The 16419-nt window shown below is 41.0% G+C and overlaps 1 protein-coding gene across 1 annotated transcript in view; it reads left to right on the top strand.

The window, feature by feature from the left end:
- The first annotated feature begins 8884 nt into the window (after positions 1-8884).
- The window catches only part of LOC126161706 (glutathione S-transferase D6-like), a 55276-nt gene continuing 47741 nt past the window's right edge, over positions 8885-16419 (top strand). The window contains exon 1 of the mRNA XM_049917731.1: positions 8885-8911. The gene's annotated coding sequence lies outside the window, so the exon portion shown is untranslated. The remainder of the gene's footprint in view (positions 8912-16419) is intronic.

Here is a 16419-nt window from a genome sequence, read left to right as displayed (position 1 = left end):
ATGCGGAATGGTTTCACACCTCTTATGGTATTTTATTTTTTATCTCGGAATACTTTCATGTTTTCAATATAAAATATGTGTCATATGCAGCTCTAAACTTTCAGATGTTCGTACATTTTTTCAGTCCATAAATCAGCTGCCTGAAATTTTCTTTTGGAGAGTATTCCATCTTATCCCATAGCAAAAACAGATGTCTATATTTTTTCCAGACTTTTTACAAAATTTTCAAATTACCATTAACTGGTAATGCTATAAGACGGTGAGATGAACCTGAGGTGCCTATTTTCATTATGACCGCTTTAGTTACAGAAACTGAAAGCACTTACATCTTTTTCTATAGTTCAGAGCTCCTGCGGTTACTGACAAATGACAGTCGCAGCAAATACTGTAAGCAAATGTATTGTATTCTCCTTCCTCGGTGCATTGCATTATAAAAACATTCTGCCAAAGAAGAGACTGAATTTGAAGTAAATTCAAATGTTTCAAATGGCTCTGAGCACTATGGGACTTAACCTCTAAGGTCATCAGTCCCCTAGAACTTAGAACTACTTAAACCTAAGGACATCATACACATCCATGCCCGAGGCGCATTCGAACCTGCGACCGTAGCGGTCGCGCTGGTCCAGACTGTAGCGCCTAGAACCGCTCGGCCACCTAGGCCGGCGAATTTTAAGTAAAAGATGTTAAATGCGCATTTGCTTGCTGAATACGTAATATGAGTTCGACAAGTAGATTGTATGATACCGCGTATGGCAGCTTTTGATTCGACATTAGGGCCACTGTTTGCACCTGGGTAACATTTTAATATCTACACTCGATATCGCTGTTTCTATTGCTTTTGTTCTTTGATTAAGGATAGCTGTGTTCCTCATTCAAGCAACGAATGTTGCACACGGCGCTGTTAAAAAGTTCGAATGTTGTCGGCTTTCACAAGATCCAACCGAAACATCCCGGAAGCTCGTCCATATTCGCCATTTCAGAGACAGAGCTAAAGCAGTGTCAGTTACGGGAACAAAATTTATGCACTCACAATCGGATAACAACTACATAACCAGCGTTGCATGGTTACCACTGAAGAGAATAATACGGTACCTTATCGGGATACACTTGTGGTGATACATCACACCCTTTTTTCTTTTTCTTTTTTTTTTTGTCATCAGTCTACTGACTGGTTTGATGCGGCCCGCCACGAATTCCTTTCCTGTGCTAACCTCTTCATCACAGAGTAGCACTTGCAACCTACGTCCTCAATTATTTGCTTGACGTATTCCAATCTCTGTCTTCCTCTACAGTTTTTGCCCTCTACAGCTCCCTCTAGTACCATGGAAGTCATTCCCTCATGTCTTAGTAGATGACCTATCATCCTGTCCCTTCTCCTTATCAGTGTTTTCCACATATTCCTTTCCTCTCCGATTCTGCGTAGAACCTCCTCATTCCTAACCTTATCAGTCCACCTAATTTTCAACATTCGTCTATAGCACCACATCTCAAATGCTTCGATTCTCTTCTGTTCCGGTTTTCCCACAGTCCATGTTTCACTACCATACAATGCTGTACTCCATACGTACATCCTCAGAAATTCCTTCCTCAAATTAAGACCGGTATTTGATATTAGTAGACTTCTCTTGGCCAGAAATGCCATTTTGCCATAGCGAGTCTGCTTTTGATGTCCTCCTTGCTCCGTCCGTCATTGGTTATTTTACTACCTAGGTAGCAGAATTCCTTAACTTCATTGACTTCATCAATCCTGATGTTAAGTTTATCGCTGTTCTCATTTCTACTACTTCTCATTACCTTCGTCTTTCTCCGATTTACTCTCAAACTATACTGTGTACTCATTAGACTTCATTCCGTTCAGCAGATCATTTAATTCATCTTCACTTTCACTCAGGATAGCAATGTCATCAGCGAATCGTATCATTGATATCCTTTCACCTTGTATTTTAATTCCACTCCTGAACGTTTCTTTTATTTACATCATTGCTTCCTCGATGTACAGATTGAAGAGTAGGGGCGAAAGGCTATGGCCTTGTCTTACACCCTTCTTAATACGAGCACTTCGTTCTTGATCGTCCACTTTTATTACTCCCTCTTGGTTGTTGTACATATTGTATATGACCCGTCTCTCCCTGTAGCTTACCCACCCCTACTTTTTTCAGAATCTCGAACAGCTTGCAGCATTTTATACCGTCGAACGCTTTTTCCAGGTCGACAAATCCTATGAAAGTGTCTTGATTTTTCTTTAGCCTTGCTTCCATTATTAGCCGTAACGTCAGAATTGCTTCTCTCGTCCCTTTACTTTTCCTAAAGCCAAACTGATCGTCACCTAGCGCATTCTCAATTTTCTTCTCCATTCTTCTGTGTATTATTCTTGTAAGCAGCTTCGATGCATGAGCTGTTAAGCTGATTGTGCGATAATTCTCGCACTTGTCAGCTCTTGCCGTCTTCGGAATTGTGTGGATGATGCTTTTCCGAAAGTCAGATGGTATATCGCCAGACTCATATATTCTACACACCAACGTGAATAGTCGTTTTGTTACCGCTTCCCCCAATTATTTTAGAAATTCTGATGGAATGTTATCTATCCCTTCTGCCTTATTTGACCGTAAGTCCTCCAAAGCTCTTTTAAATTCCGATTCTAATACTGGATCCCCTATCTCTTCTAAATCGACTCCTGTTTCTTCTTATATCACATCAGACAAATCTTCACCCTCATAGAGGCATTCAATGTATTCTTTCCACCTATCTGTTCTCTCCTCTGCATTTAACAGTGGAATTCCCGTTGCACTCTTAATGTTACCATCGTTGCTTTTAATGTCAACAAAAGTTGTTTTGACTTTCCTGTATGCTGAGTCTGTCCTTCCTACAATCATATCTTTTTCGATGTCTTCACATTTTTCCTGCAGCCATTTCGTCTTAGCTTACCTGCGCTTCCTATTTATTTCATTCCTCAGCGACTTGTATTTCTGTATTCCTGATTTTCCTGGAACATGTTTGTACTTCCTCCTTTCATCAATCAACTGAAGTATTTCTTCGCAGCTACCTTCTTTGTACCTATGTTTTCCTTCCCAACTTCTGTGATGGCCCTTTTTAGTGATGTCCATTCCTCTTCAACCGTACTGCCTACTGCACCATTCCTTATTGCTGTATCTATAGCGTTAGAGAACTTCAAACATATCTCGTCATTCCTTAGTACTTCCGTATCCCACTTCTTTGCGTATTGATTCTTCCTGACTAATGTCTTGAACTTCAGCCGACTCTTCATCACTTCTATATGTGATCTGAGTCTATATCTGCTCCTGGGTACGCCTTACAATCCAGTATCTAATTTCGTAATCTCTGTCTGACCATGATGTAATCTAATTGAAATATTCCCGTATCTCCCGGCCTTTTCCAAGTATACCTCCTCCTCTTGTGAAACTTGAACAGGGTATTCGCTATTACTAGCTGAAACTTGTTACAGAACTCAATTAGTCTTTCTCCTCTTTCATTCCTTGTCCCAAGCCCATATTCTCCTGTAACCTTTTCTTCTACTTCTTCCCCTACAACTGCATTCCAGTCGCCCATGACTATTAGATTTTCGTCCCCCTTTACATACTGCATTACCATTTCAATATCCTCATACACTTTCTCTATCTGTTCATCTTCAGCTTGCGATGTCGGCATGTATACCTGAACTATCGTACTCGGTGTTGGTCTGCTGTCGATTCTGATTAAAACAACCCGGTCACTGAACTGTTCACAGTAACACACCCTCTGCCCTACCTTCCTATTCATAACGAATCCTACACCTGTTGTACCATTTTCTGCTGCTGTTGATATTACCCGATACTCATCTGACCAGAAATCCTTGTCTTCCTTCCACTTCACTTCACTGACCCCTACTATATCTAGATTGAGCCTTTGCATTTCCCTTTTCAGATTTTCTAGTTTCCCTGCCACGTTCAAGCTTCTGACATTCCACGCCCCGACTCGTAGAACGTTATCCTTTGGTAGATTATTCAATCTTTTTCTCATGGTAACCTCCCCCTTGACAGTCCCCTCCCGGAGATCCGAATGGGGGACTATTCCGGAATCTTTTGCCAATGGAGAGATCATCATGACACTTCTTCAATTACAGGCCACATTTCCTGTGGATACACGTTACGTGTCTTTAATGCAGTGGTTTCCATTGCCTTCTGCATCCTCATGTCGTTGATCATTGCTGATTCTTCCGCCTTTAGGGGCAATTTCCCACCCCTAGGACCTCTATCCGCTCCTCCGCCCTCTTTGTCAAGGCCGTTGGCAGAATGAGGCTGACTTCTTATGCCGGAAGTCTTCGGCCGCCAATGTTGATTATTTATCAAAATTTAGGCAGTGGCGGGGATCGACCCGGGACCGAATACGTTTTGATTATGAATCAAAGACGCTTCCCCTAGAACACGGTAACCCTTGAACAAGGCTAATTTTATCTTATGTTCCACCCTGTAATTTACAGAAATTACTTAAAATTTTAACTGACAGATCTGAAAATGTCATATATAATGTGTTCTTGTGCATTCGTGGAGTCAGGTATAAACAAATGTTAAGATATATTATGGAAGAGGAGGTAGATGAAGATGAAATGGGAGATACGATACTGCGTGAAGAGTTTGACAGAGCACTGAAAGACCTGAGTCGAAACAAGGCCCCCGGAGCAGACAACATTCCAGTAGAACTACTGACGGCCTTGGGAGAGCCAGTCATGACAAAACTCTACCATCTGGTGAGCAAGATGTATGAAACAGGCGAAATACCCTCAGACTTCAAGAAGAATGTAATAATTCCAATCCCAAAGAATGCAGGTGTTGACAGATGTGAAAATTACCGGACAATCAGTTTAATAAGTCACAGCTGCAAAATACTAACACGAATTCTTTACAGACGAATTGAAAAACTAGTAGAAGCCGACCTCGGGGAAGATCAGTTTGGATTCCGTAGAAATACTGGATCACGTGAGGCAATACTGACCTTACGACTTATCTTAGAAGAAAGATTAAGGAAAAAGCCAACCTACGTTTCTAGCATTTGTAGACTTAGAGAAAGCTTTTGACAATGTTGACTGGAATACTCTCTTTCAAATTCTAAAGGTGGTAGGTGTAAAATACAGGGACCGAAAGGCTATTTACAATTTGTACAGAAACCAGATGGCAGTTATAAGAGTCGAGGGGCATGAGAGGGAAGCAGCGGTTGGGAAGGGAGTGAGACAGGGTTGTAGCCTCTCCCCAATGTTATTCAATCTGTATATTGAGCAAGCAGTAAAGGAAACAAAAGAAAAATTTGGAGTAGGTATTAAAATCCATGGAGAAGAAATAAAAACTTTGAGGTTCGCCGATGACATTGTAATTCTGTCAGAGACAGCAAAGGACTTGGAAGAGCACTTGAACGGAATGGATGGTGTCTTGAAGGGAGGATATAAGATGAACATCAACAAAAGCAAAACGAGGATAATGGAATGTAGTCGAATTAAGTCGGGTGATGCTGAGGGTATTAGATTAGGAAATGAGACACTTAAAGTAGTAAAGGAGTTTTGCTATTTGGGGATCAAAATAACTGATGATGGTCGAAGTAGAGAGGATATAAAATGTAGACTAGCAATGGCAAGGAAAGCGTTTCTGAAGAAGAGAAATTTGTTAACATCGAGTATAGATTTAAGTGTCAGGAAGTCATTTCTGAAAGTATTTGTATGGAGTGTAGCCATGTATGGAAGTGAAACATGGACGGTAAATAGTTTGGACAAGAAGAGAATAGAAGCTTTTGAAATGTGGTGCTACAGAAGAATGCTGAAGATTAGATGGGTAGATCACATAACTAATGAGGAAGTATTGAATAGGATTGGGGAGAAGAGAAGTTTGTGGCACAACTTGACCAGAAGAAGGGATGAGTTGGTAGGACATGTTCCGAGGCATCAAGCGATCACCAATTTAGTATTGGAAGGCAGCGTGGAGGGTAAAAATCGCAGGGGGGGGGGACCAAGAGATGAATACACTAAGCAGATTCAGAGAGATGTAGGTTGCAGTAGGTACTGGGAGATGAAGAAGCTTGCACAGGATGGAGTAGCATGGAGAGCTGCATCAAACCAGTCTCAGGACTGAAAACAACAACAATATCCTCAGTCTTATTTACAAATTTAGCCCCGTAATATGTAAGGGAAAAAATTTCAACACAAATTCGATCAAACCGCTTTTCAATTCAATCAATTGATATTGTAGTGAAGGGCATATACCGACTGCGAGAATCAGACGTTCCGTGCTACGAGTGCTCTGTGACTTGCCGCACCAATGATTTTCTTCTTTGGAGTCTTTGTAAAGGAAATGGAGAGATCGGACGTGTGAGAGGAGGAGAGAGATTGTACTGTTGTGAGACGCCATTACTATTCATAGTAAATGTTAAAAAAGTTTTTTTTGCACAAAAAGAATGCAATAACTAACATCAAGTATTCAAGGTGTGTCTCGGGGCTGAAGTTCGGAACGATAGTGCGAATCTGCATTTTCCACGATCAGAATTCGTCGAGAGCTATCTCTGAATTAATAAACTTCAACTTGCTAAATTGTTGGACCTATCGTCCAGACTCATCAAACGACATAGCACACAGTTGTGCCGAACGATCTGCATTATGAGAAAAGGTTTTAGATATTTCAGGTAGAGCTGATAACGATGAGGAATTTCCGCGAGGTCGCCGCTGCGGAATACAACTCTTGCTCTCCTATAGTATTTAAAAAGAAATATTTATATTTTCCGGGTTTTCAGGAGAGTAAAGATAAAAGAAAATAAGAAACTAAGCTAAACCAACTAAAACCAATAACTAAACCAATACTTAAAATAAAAGCACACATAAGAAATATTTATTCATAATAATAAATAAATAAACAAATCCTTAACTAAATATTAATAATATATTAAACTGTACATATTATTGGCGCAGCGTGATTTTTGTCTTTCATGGGATATGGTGTAGTACTTGCAATTGTAACCGCTATTCCCCTTCCAAATAACTACTTGTTATTCTTAATCCATTCTTTATTCTAAAAAGTAGTCCACAGTCGTGAAATTACATTTTGTTATCCTTGAGTGACATTTGTTCTTTCGGTCATCTAATGACTATCATCTGTGTTAAACGTAATTCATTGAGTCAAGAGGATTCCCCGGAAAGTGGAAGGTACTTTTATTCTGTTTTCATTTTTTTTTTCTTATTTTTGAGTCATCAGTCTTCTGATTGCTTTGAAGCGTCCTGCCACGAATTCCTCTCCTGTGCCAACTTTACATCTCAGAGTAGCACCTTCAATCTGTATCCTCAATTATTTGCTGGATCTGTTCCAATCTATGTCCTCAGATATTAGTCGGATCAATTCCACTCTCCTACAGATTTTACGCTCTACAGCATCCTCTAGTACCCTGAAAGTTATTCCCTGATATTTTAACAGAAGTACTATCACCCTGTCACCTTTTCTTGTCAATGTTTTCTATATATTGCTTTCCTCGCCAATTCTCCGGAGAACCTCCTCATTCCTTACCTTATCAGTATACCTACTTTTCAACACTCTTCTGTAGTACAATATCTCATAAGCTTATATTATCGTCTGCTCCAATTTTTCCACGGTCCATGTCTCACAGATGCTGTGCTCCAAAGGTACATTTATAGAAATTTCTTTCTCGAATTAACATCTATGTTTGATACTAGTAGGCTTCTCTTCGCTACGGTCGTAGGTTCGAATCTTGCCTCGGGCATGGATGTGTGTGATGTCCTTAGGTTAGTTAGGTTTAAGTAGTTCTAAGTTCTAGGGGACTGATGACCTCAGAAGTTAAGGCCCATAGTGCTCAGAGCCATTTGAACCATTTAGACTTCTCTTGGCAGGAATTCTGTTTTCGTGAGTGCTAGTCTGCTTTTTATGTCCTCCTTGCTCTGTCCGTCGTGAGTTATTTTGCTGCCTAGGTGGCAGAATCCCTTAATTTCATCTACTTCGTGACAATCAATACCGATGTAAAGTTCCTCGTTGTTCTCATTTTTGCTACTTCTCATTACTTTCGTCTTTCTTAGATTTACTCTCAATCCACGTTCAGTACTCATTAGACTGTTCATTCCATTCCACAAGTCCTGTAAGTGCAGTTATTTAAACTTTATCTTGTATCGAAGTAAACAATAGTTACGAACGCCATCAAGGTTTGTAGCTCAGCTCTTGATCAGTATACCCGAAGAGAACTATGTAACACAGGGAAAAACCGCTCCTAACAAGAAACTCCTCCCGAACAGGCCTTGAAGGCCCGACGGTACTGACCACCGCCGTGTCATCCTCAGCTCATAGGCGTCGCTGGATGCTGATATGGAGGGGCATGAGGGTAGCACACCGCTCTCGTCGCTGTATGTCAGTTTACGAGACCTGAGCCGCTACTTCTCAATCAAATAGCTCCTCAGTTTGCCTCACAAGGGCTGAGTGGACCCCGACTGCCAACAGAGTTCGGCAGACCGGATGGTCACCCATCCAAGTGCCAGCCCAGCCCGACAGCGCTTAACTTCGGTGATCTGACGGGAACCGGTGTTACCACTGCGGCAAGGCCCTTGGCAGGAAAAATACAGTATTATAAATTTTTGGAAGTTCGTAGAAATAAAATCTACCCGATAAGACGATTTCAGTTCTGAGAACGTGGCAAAGACTACGTCTACGTACGACAGCAACACTTGATATATTGTGAAGTCTAGTAGGAGGAGCGCAAAGTCAAAACGCCTTCAGAAACGCTCCACGTCGTTACTAGAGTTTCTTGACACGTGTTATACGTGGCTGGTTGTGATGCATCAAGAGACAAGGTCCAGATAGCAATGTAAGATAAGAGATAACCGAGGCAGTGCGCCAGTGGGACACAAGAAGCGTGTTGTGCGGCCCCCAGACGACGCCTGGTACGTACTGCACGTCTCTGTGTTCTGCTGCACTATTTCTTTGGCGTTTACATGCGTAATTTCAAAGCTGTTCAAAGCTGCTGTGACGTGAATAAGAATTTTAAAGCTCGGGAAACAGGAGGCAAAATGACAAGTAGGTCATAGAGGTAGACCGCATTCCACTATATTTCCAATTTTTGACAATTCGCCCAATTTAATCTACGTCATTCTCAATGTACCGATACAGGCAAAGGATCAGAGAGACTGTGCCAATTCATTTTGATATCATACGCTGTAATACACGTACAGTGTCATACGTTGTAATACACGTACAATGACAATTATTGGTGATCTGTACGCTGAGTCATAACTTGCTTGCCTCCCATTCAGCGGGCTCAGGTTCGATTCCCGGCTGGGTTGGAGACTCTCTGCGCTCGTGGACTGGGTGTTGTGTTACTATCATTATCATTTCATCGTTATCACCGGCACGCAAGTCTCCCAATGTGGCGCCGACTGAAATACGACTTGCACACGACGGCCGAACTTCCCCGAATGGGGCCTCCCGGCCAACAATGACACACGATATTTCATTTCAGTGCCGGTATAGCTTGACGATGAGGTAAAATCCTCGAAACGTGTCGCTAAATAAATAATTTTTTGTGACTCGTAGCCGTATTTGAAAAACTTTTCACGGACTATTTAGGTTTTTTGGATTTATTTCTATGGGAGTTTTCGTCTGACATGCGTTTCCTACAGTCCGAGCATTTTTACGAGTCATATCAGACGAGATTATTTTGTAATTTTGAATTGAATACCGATTTTCACTTATACCCCCCGAATGCTTTCATTGTCTCACGTCGGGTCCTAGTAGTGTTCCACAAGCTCTTGAGAATGACATCCGAATCAATGTTCTAGTTAAACGCGGTTCCACACGACACAAATTTATAACTTCAAGAGGCCCTTAAGCGTTGAAGACTATTGACAGTACTTGCCGGACACGTAATAATATTGACCGTCTAGGAGTAGGACTGAGAGTTTGAGCAATAATACTGAGAACACCACAAACTATGGAAATATATTGCGCTACCAGAAAACATTGTGCTGTCCGTTGCTAGTATCGCCAATAGTCCCTATTGTCTCTCCCTTGCTATACAGACGAAGGAGGCTAGGTTAGTTTAGGTCTGTTGTGCGGTAAACGGGTTCAGCGCATCGAAATGTGTGATGTTAGGATACAGGAATACAAAAATAGGAGAATTATGAATGCTAAATCGAATATGTTGCTCAGAAAATCCTTTTTAAATAACTATCGCAAAGTTAGTAATAAAAGTATACATTGATATTTCTCTTGGTATACATTACTTACCGGAATATGATCCTTCAGTGTACACATCACTGCTTGACACCGTTTCCATAACTACTGTGTCTCAGATACTGGAAGGTGAAACTGCATTTGTAAATCTCAGGTCTTCGAAAGAATTGCCAGTAACCAAGTATCGCAACAAAACAGATAAGCACTGACTTGATGGAACTGCGTCTCCCGTATTATCTTGTTGTTTGGGGATACGGAATATGGGCATCCACAGGAATTTTACAATGTATGGGGAGAACCATTTCCAGTGAACAACACACAAAAAGTTACGATAACCTTCTATTTTCTACGTTCAGTACTCAATTCTCTCAACAAATTTCGTGAGTGATCTTCGATGCTACTTGAAACAATTTTTCATCCATCTTTGTTTCCTGCATGCAGTAAGTATAACGCCAGCAGAGTTTTTGTTTCCCAGCCACCGAACTAGAGTATTACCGCACTATATCACTGTCAACATTATTGAGCAATCTACGGATAACGCTAATAACATTGCACAGTATTTGTGTACAATATTATTGACCGTCTAGCGGATCGGGGTCGCTTGACACAAAATTATAGCCCGTATCACGTACACTATGTGATCAAAAGTATCCGGACACCAGGCCGAAAATGACTTAGAAATTCGTGGCGCTATCCATCGATAATGCTGGAATTCAGTATGGTGTTAGCCCACCCTTAGTCTTGATGACAGCTTCCACTCTCACAGGCATACGTTCAATCAGGTACTGGAAGATTTCTTGGAGATGGCAGCCCATTTTTCACGGAGTGCTGCACTGAGGAGAGGTATCGATGTCAGTCGGTGATGCCTAGCACGAAGTCTTCGTCCCAGAACATCCCAAAGGCCTACTGTAGCATTCCGGTTCGGACTCTGTGCAGGTCAATCCGTTACAGGGACGCTATTGTCGTGTAACCACTCCGCCACAGGTGCTCGATCGTGTTGAAAGATGCAATTGCCGTCCCCGAATTGCTCTTCAACAGTGAGAAGCAACAAGGTGCTTAAAACATCAATGTAGGCCTGTACTGTGATAGTCCCACGCAAAACAACAAGGGTAGCAAGCTCCCTCCATGAAAAACACGATCACACCATTACACCAGCGTCTCCGAATTTTACAGTTGGCACTGCACATGCTGGTGGATGACGGCTCAAATGGCTCTGAGCACTATGGGACTTAACATCTGAGGTCATCAGTCCCCTAGACTTAGAACTACTTAAAGCTGACTAACCTGAGGACATCACACACATCCATGCCCGAGGCAGGATTTGAACCTGCGACCGTAGCAGCAGCGCGGTTCCGGACTGAAGCACCTAGAACCGCTCTGTCAGCGCGGCCGGCGCGGCGGATGACGTTCACCGGGCATTCGCCATATCCACACCCTGCCATCAGATCGGCACCTTCTGTACCGTGATTCGTCACTCCACACAACGTTTTTCCACAGTTCAATCGTCCAATGTTTATGCTCCTTACACCAAGCAAGGCGTCGTTTTGCATTTGCCGGTGTGATGTGTAACTTATGAGCAGCCGCTCGACCATGAAATTTACGTTTTTTCACCTCCTGCCCAACTGACAAGTATTTGCAGTGGATCCTGATGCAGTTTGGAATTCTTGTGTGATGGTGTGGATAGACATCTGCCTATTACACATTACGACCCTCTGCAGTCCGTCTGTAGGCCTTTGTGCTGTACGTGTCCCTTCAAGTTTCTATTTCACTATCACATAGGAAACAGTGGACCTAGGGATGTTTATGAGAGTGGAAGTCTCGCGTACAGACGTATGGCACAAGTAACACCCAATCACGTGCCCACGTTCGAAGTCGGTGAATCCCGCGGAGCACCCCATTCTGCTGTCTCACTATGTCTAATGACTACTGAGGTCGCTGATATGGAGTACCTAGCAGTATGTGGCAGCACAAAGCACCTAATATAAAAAACGTATTTTTTTGGGGGTGTCTGGATACTTTTGATCACATAGTGTAGCATGGTGCTTCCGCGCATAGAGGGGGAGCTGTAGCGAAGCGTGGAGAGGATAGCAACTGCTTGCGACCCCTCTCGCCGTAGGTTCGAGTCCTTCCTCAGGCATGGGTGTGTTGTCCTTAGCGTTAGGTTAGTTTAAGTAGTGTGTAAGTCTAGGAGCCGATGACCCCAGCAGTTTGGTCCCTTAGGAATTCACACACATTTGAAAATTTTTGATAGCATCTGCTAGTGCGTGGCAGCAGATAATGGGCAAACAAAGTAAGGGTTCAGAATGAGATTTTCACTCTGCAGCGGAGTGTGCGCTGATATGAAACTTGCTGGTAGATTAAAACCTTGTTCCGGACCGAGATTCGAACTGGAGACTTTTGCAAAGGCAAAGGTCCCGATTTCGATTTTCGGTCCGGCACAAGGTTTTAATCTGCCAGGAAGTTTCGAAGCTACGGTTGCCAGACGGCCTGGTTTTGCGGATTAGAAAAAATGAGCATCCCAAAAACAGCTTTCGGGACGCCAGTTTAGTCCCGATTATGTGATGCCAAGGAAATTCTCTCAGACCGTCTATTTCTTCCGAAATGCTGGCATGGATTTGTATTTTAACTACCACTGTTAAGCAGAATAATGAGTTTTGTTTCACTGTTGCACCTGCCGGTGTCTATCAAGGGCCTTTATTGCGCATATAGCTTCTTCCCATTATTAACACTTGTCCTGGGATTCAGTTCAGTTAAGACGTTGCAGCTACGCAGTTCTTTGTCCGAGGCTTATTGTGCTTAGTTCATATTTGCGTGTGTGTGAAGTGAGCTCCAAATGCGAAAGCGAAAGTGTTCCTTCCAAGACATATATGTAGAATAATGGTCTTTTATCAAACGAGGAAGACTTAACTGTGAAGTGGCATGTAGAATATTTAAATCATATGTCTCCATTTGACAAGGAGGAAGGGCAGATATTACAGATCATTTAGGCAGCGGAAAGCATAAATCAAACAATTGCTCTGCTAGCACTAAAAAAAAAAAAAAGGTAGACAGCTTATTTATTTCAAAGTCTTCAAAACAGAGACAATCTGTAGCAGCAGCGGAATTAACAATGTGTTATCATACCGTTAAACGTCACATGTCTATGAAATCTGTAGACTGTGCTTCTAGGCTAAGCTCCAATCTTTTTAACGATTCTGTCACAGCAGAGGGTGTGACATTGGGCAGAACCAAAACAACAGCACTTTTCAAAGCTGTTTTTGGACCTGATAATGTGAAGTAAAATGCGGCGACCTTTCACTGGTCTGCTATTACTACAGATGGAAGTAATCACAACGATAAAAAATATTTCCACTAATTGTTCAATATTTTACGCCTCAGAATGTAACTAAAGTGAAATTGCTTAAGAAAAAAATGAAATTGATAAGCATAAAAGTATTGCATTTTGCGCTGACAATGCTAGTACTACTTTTGGAGCAGTGCGACGAGCAGGTACAAACCATGTATTTGCTAGACTGAAAAGTGAAGTAAACGAAAATCTTTTAGGAGTTGGCTCCCCTGCTCACAATGCTGCCAAGAAAGCCGCTTTTATGAATGTTGACGTAGAAACCTTTATAATTAAACTTTTCAATTACTTCTCCATGTATACAGTACGAACGGAGCTTCTAAAGGAGTTATGTGAGTTTGTCGACATAGAGTATAATGCATTGTTGTCACATACAAAATCAAGGTGGTTATCTTTGTTTGTTGCTGTGGAGAGAGTACTGAAGTTCTATGATGCTCTTTAAATCACTCTTCCTCTTAGGAGAAAAGGCACCTAAATTTCTACAACCCTCTCCCTGAATCCGTTAACGGAAGCATATCTGTAGTTCCTGCATAGTCAGTTGAACGTGTTTCAGAGACAAATACTTGAACTTGAGAAAGCACACAGCAGTGTTATAGAAGTAGCTGCGATTTTGGGAAAAACATACTAGCAGTATCGTACAGAAGAAAGAAGTAGACAGCTTTTTTATTTCAAAGTCTTCAAAATAGAGCCAATCTGTAGCAGCAGCGGAATTAACAGTGTGTTATCATACCGTTAAACATCACATGTCTATGAAATCTGTAGACTGTACTTCACTCAAAGTGATATCTCTCTTGAAGAACAGCGAGGTTGCACTGACTAGTCAAATTCAAAAATTTTATGTTTGTGTAGAACAGTTTTATGAAACGTGTACAGCTTATTTAGAAAAATGGTCAACAAATCGCAATGAGATTTCCATTTTTAAACGGATGTTGCTGGATGCAGAACCTGAGTGGAGCAATGTGACAAGGACAATAACATAAGTACAAGTCAGAGGATTGTCAATAGAAGATAGTTTATTATTTGACGAGTTCAAGTAGTTCACTGAATCCGAAATCAACAAAAATAGCGATAACTAGGGTAGTGAATCACGTCAGGAGAAATGGACTTATTTCTTTCGACAAATTGGTTGCAAAGAACAGTATTCTCAGTTGCTGAATGTGAATGAATTCGTCTTCATAATTCCAGGGCTTAACGAAAACGTGGCACGAGTATTTTCTGTCATGAATGAGCAGTGGACTTAGAAACGAAACAGATTACAAGTACCAACGGTCAAAGCAATAACTAAATTTGTTTTTAATTATCAAATGAATTGCTCTATGTTTTATGAATACATCATACAGAGGAAAGATCTTCTCTCCAAAACTCAGACTTCAGGTTAATATGAGGCGTGGGATAACTATGAGAATCTTGCATTTCAACATAAAGTGTTTCAATAGACAATTTTGTATCTCGTACAAATGTTTCAAAATAAAAAATTCTTGTGTTACCAGTAGTAATACTCTAAAATGTTATTACCATTTGAATGCCCTCCCTCGGATGTTATTCAGTTAATTACAGCATAAAGTCTTCTTTTATTTGTTTATTTTACTAAATCAATTGAGTACAGCAGTAATTTGCAGAAATATTTCACTTTTTTAAACGTTAAGACAAGTGTCCGAAACGTCCCGGTTTATGATTAAGAAATTATGGCCGTTTCTACTTAATTTTAGAGAAACGTCCCAGTATACAAGCAACAAATTCTGGCAACCCTAAATGAAGTGCACGTTGCCGATCTATGTTGATTTTCCTACGGTACATGGTATTATACGTTCAAATCTATGACCGAAATAATAAATTTTAGAGCCGATGTTGATCAATTGTCTTGAGGACATCTTACGTCACGTCTCGACGACGTTGTGTCGACTGCTCCATCGCTGACACAGTTTTGAGAAGACGTCAAGTACATTTTTTCTCAAAATACAGCTGCCTAACGCCAAGTTCTTTGAAACAGCTTGCATTAATTGCCGTTTATTATGATTTGAACTGTATTATAAGTAAAAACGTAATACACAACAAAACAAACTTCAAGCACCACTGCTTCTGGTCCATAGAAATTTTAAAAATATGTGTAAGGATTGATTGTTAATGTTTTTGAATGTAATCACTGTGCATAAAAAGATTTATAAGTAGAAAAGACATTATAGTGAGAGATGACATTTATAATCCAATGAAAAAGCAAACAAATAACGATCCTTTGCGAGTAACTCTAGGGAATGCTGACCGATAACAGGGAAAACCACCGATATCACGACAGGTAACCGTCTCTGTTATTTTAAGGTCTTTTCCAATTCTTGCTTTGAAAATGAGAGGCATTTTCTTGTGGGAGTTTTTGAAGAATTTATCCTACAGCTTCCTCGCATGTTATTAGAGCAACAAAGCGCTGAGAAAAGTTTTCCTCCTTGGACAATATGTTGATTATTACAGTCAGCATACTACATAGGATACCACCTTGTAGTCAATAAAGGCTAGGAAGTTCTCATATACTATATACGCAATTAATATTTCGAAAACACATTTTTAAGCAATGAGTCTTAAAACCAAGAAATATTATTACTTTACTTTGTTCCAAAGTCTACATCGCAATACCATAGTCTCTGATATCTGAGTCTGTGTCCGAACCATCTGATTATAAATTTACGATGATAGGGTAAAAGCCCATATCCATCTTCACCTCGCTATCAGAGCCTTCTTGCTGGATCTTTCCAGCACGCTGCACAGACTGAACCCACGCTGAAGGGGGTGTGTCGTCTATAGCTTCAAGCACAAGCGATTCAGTTTCTATTATCTTAAATTATTTGCTTTTAATCTTTGCCCAAATGAATTCCATTAGATTATACT

Source organism: Schistocerca cancellata, chromosome 2, assembly GCF_023864275.1.
Source record: "Schistocerca cancellata isolate TAMUIC-IGC-003103 chromosome 2, iqSchCanc2.1, whole genome shotgun sequence".
Taxonomy (NCBI): domain Eukaryota; kingdom Metazoa; phylum Arthropoda; class Insecta; order Orthoptera; family Acrididae; genus Schistocerca; species Schistocerca cancellata.
Note: the sequence above shows the minus strand (reverse complement) of the source record. Positions and strands in the feature narration are given on the sequence as shown.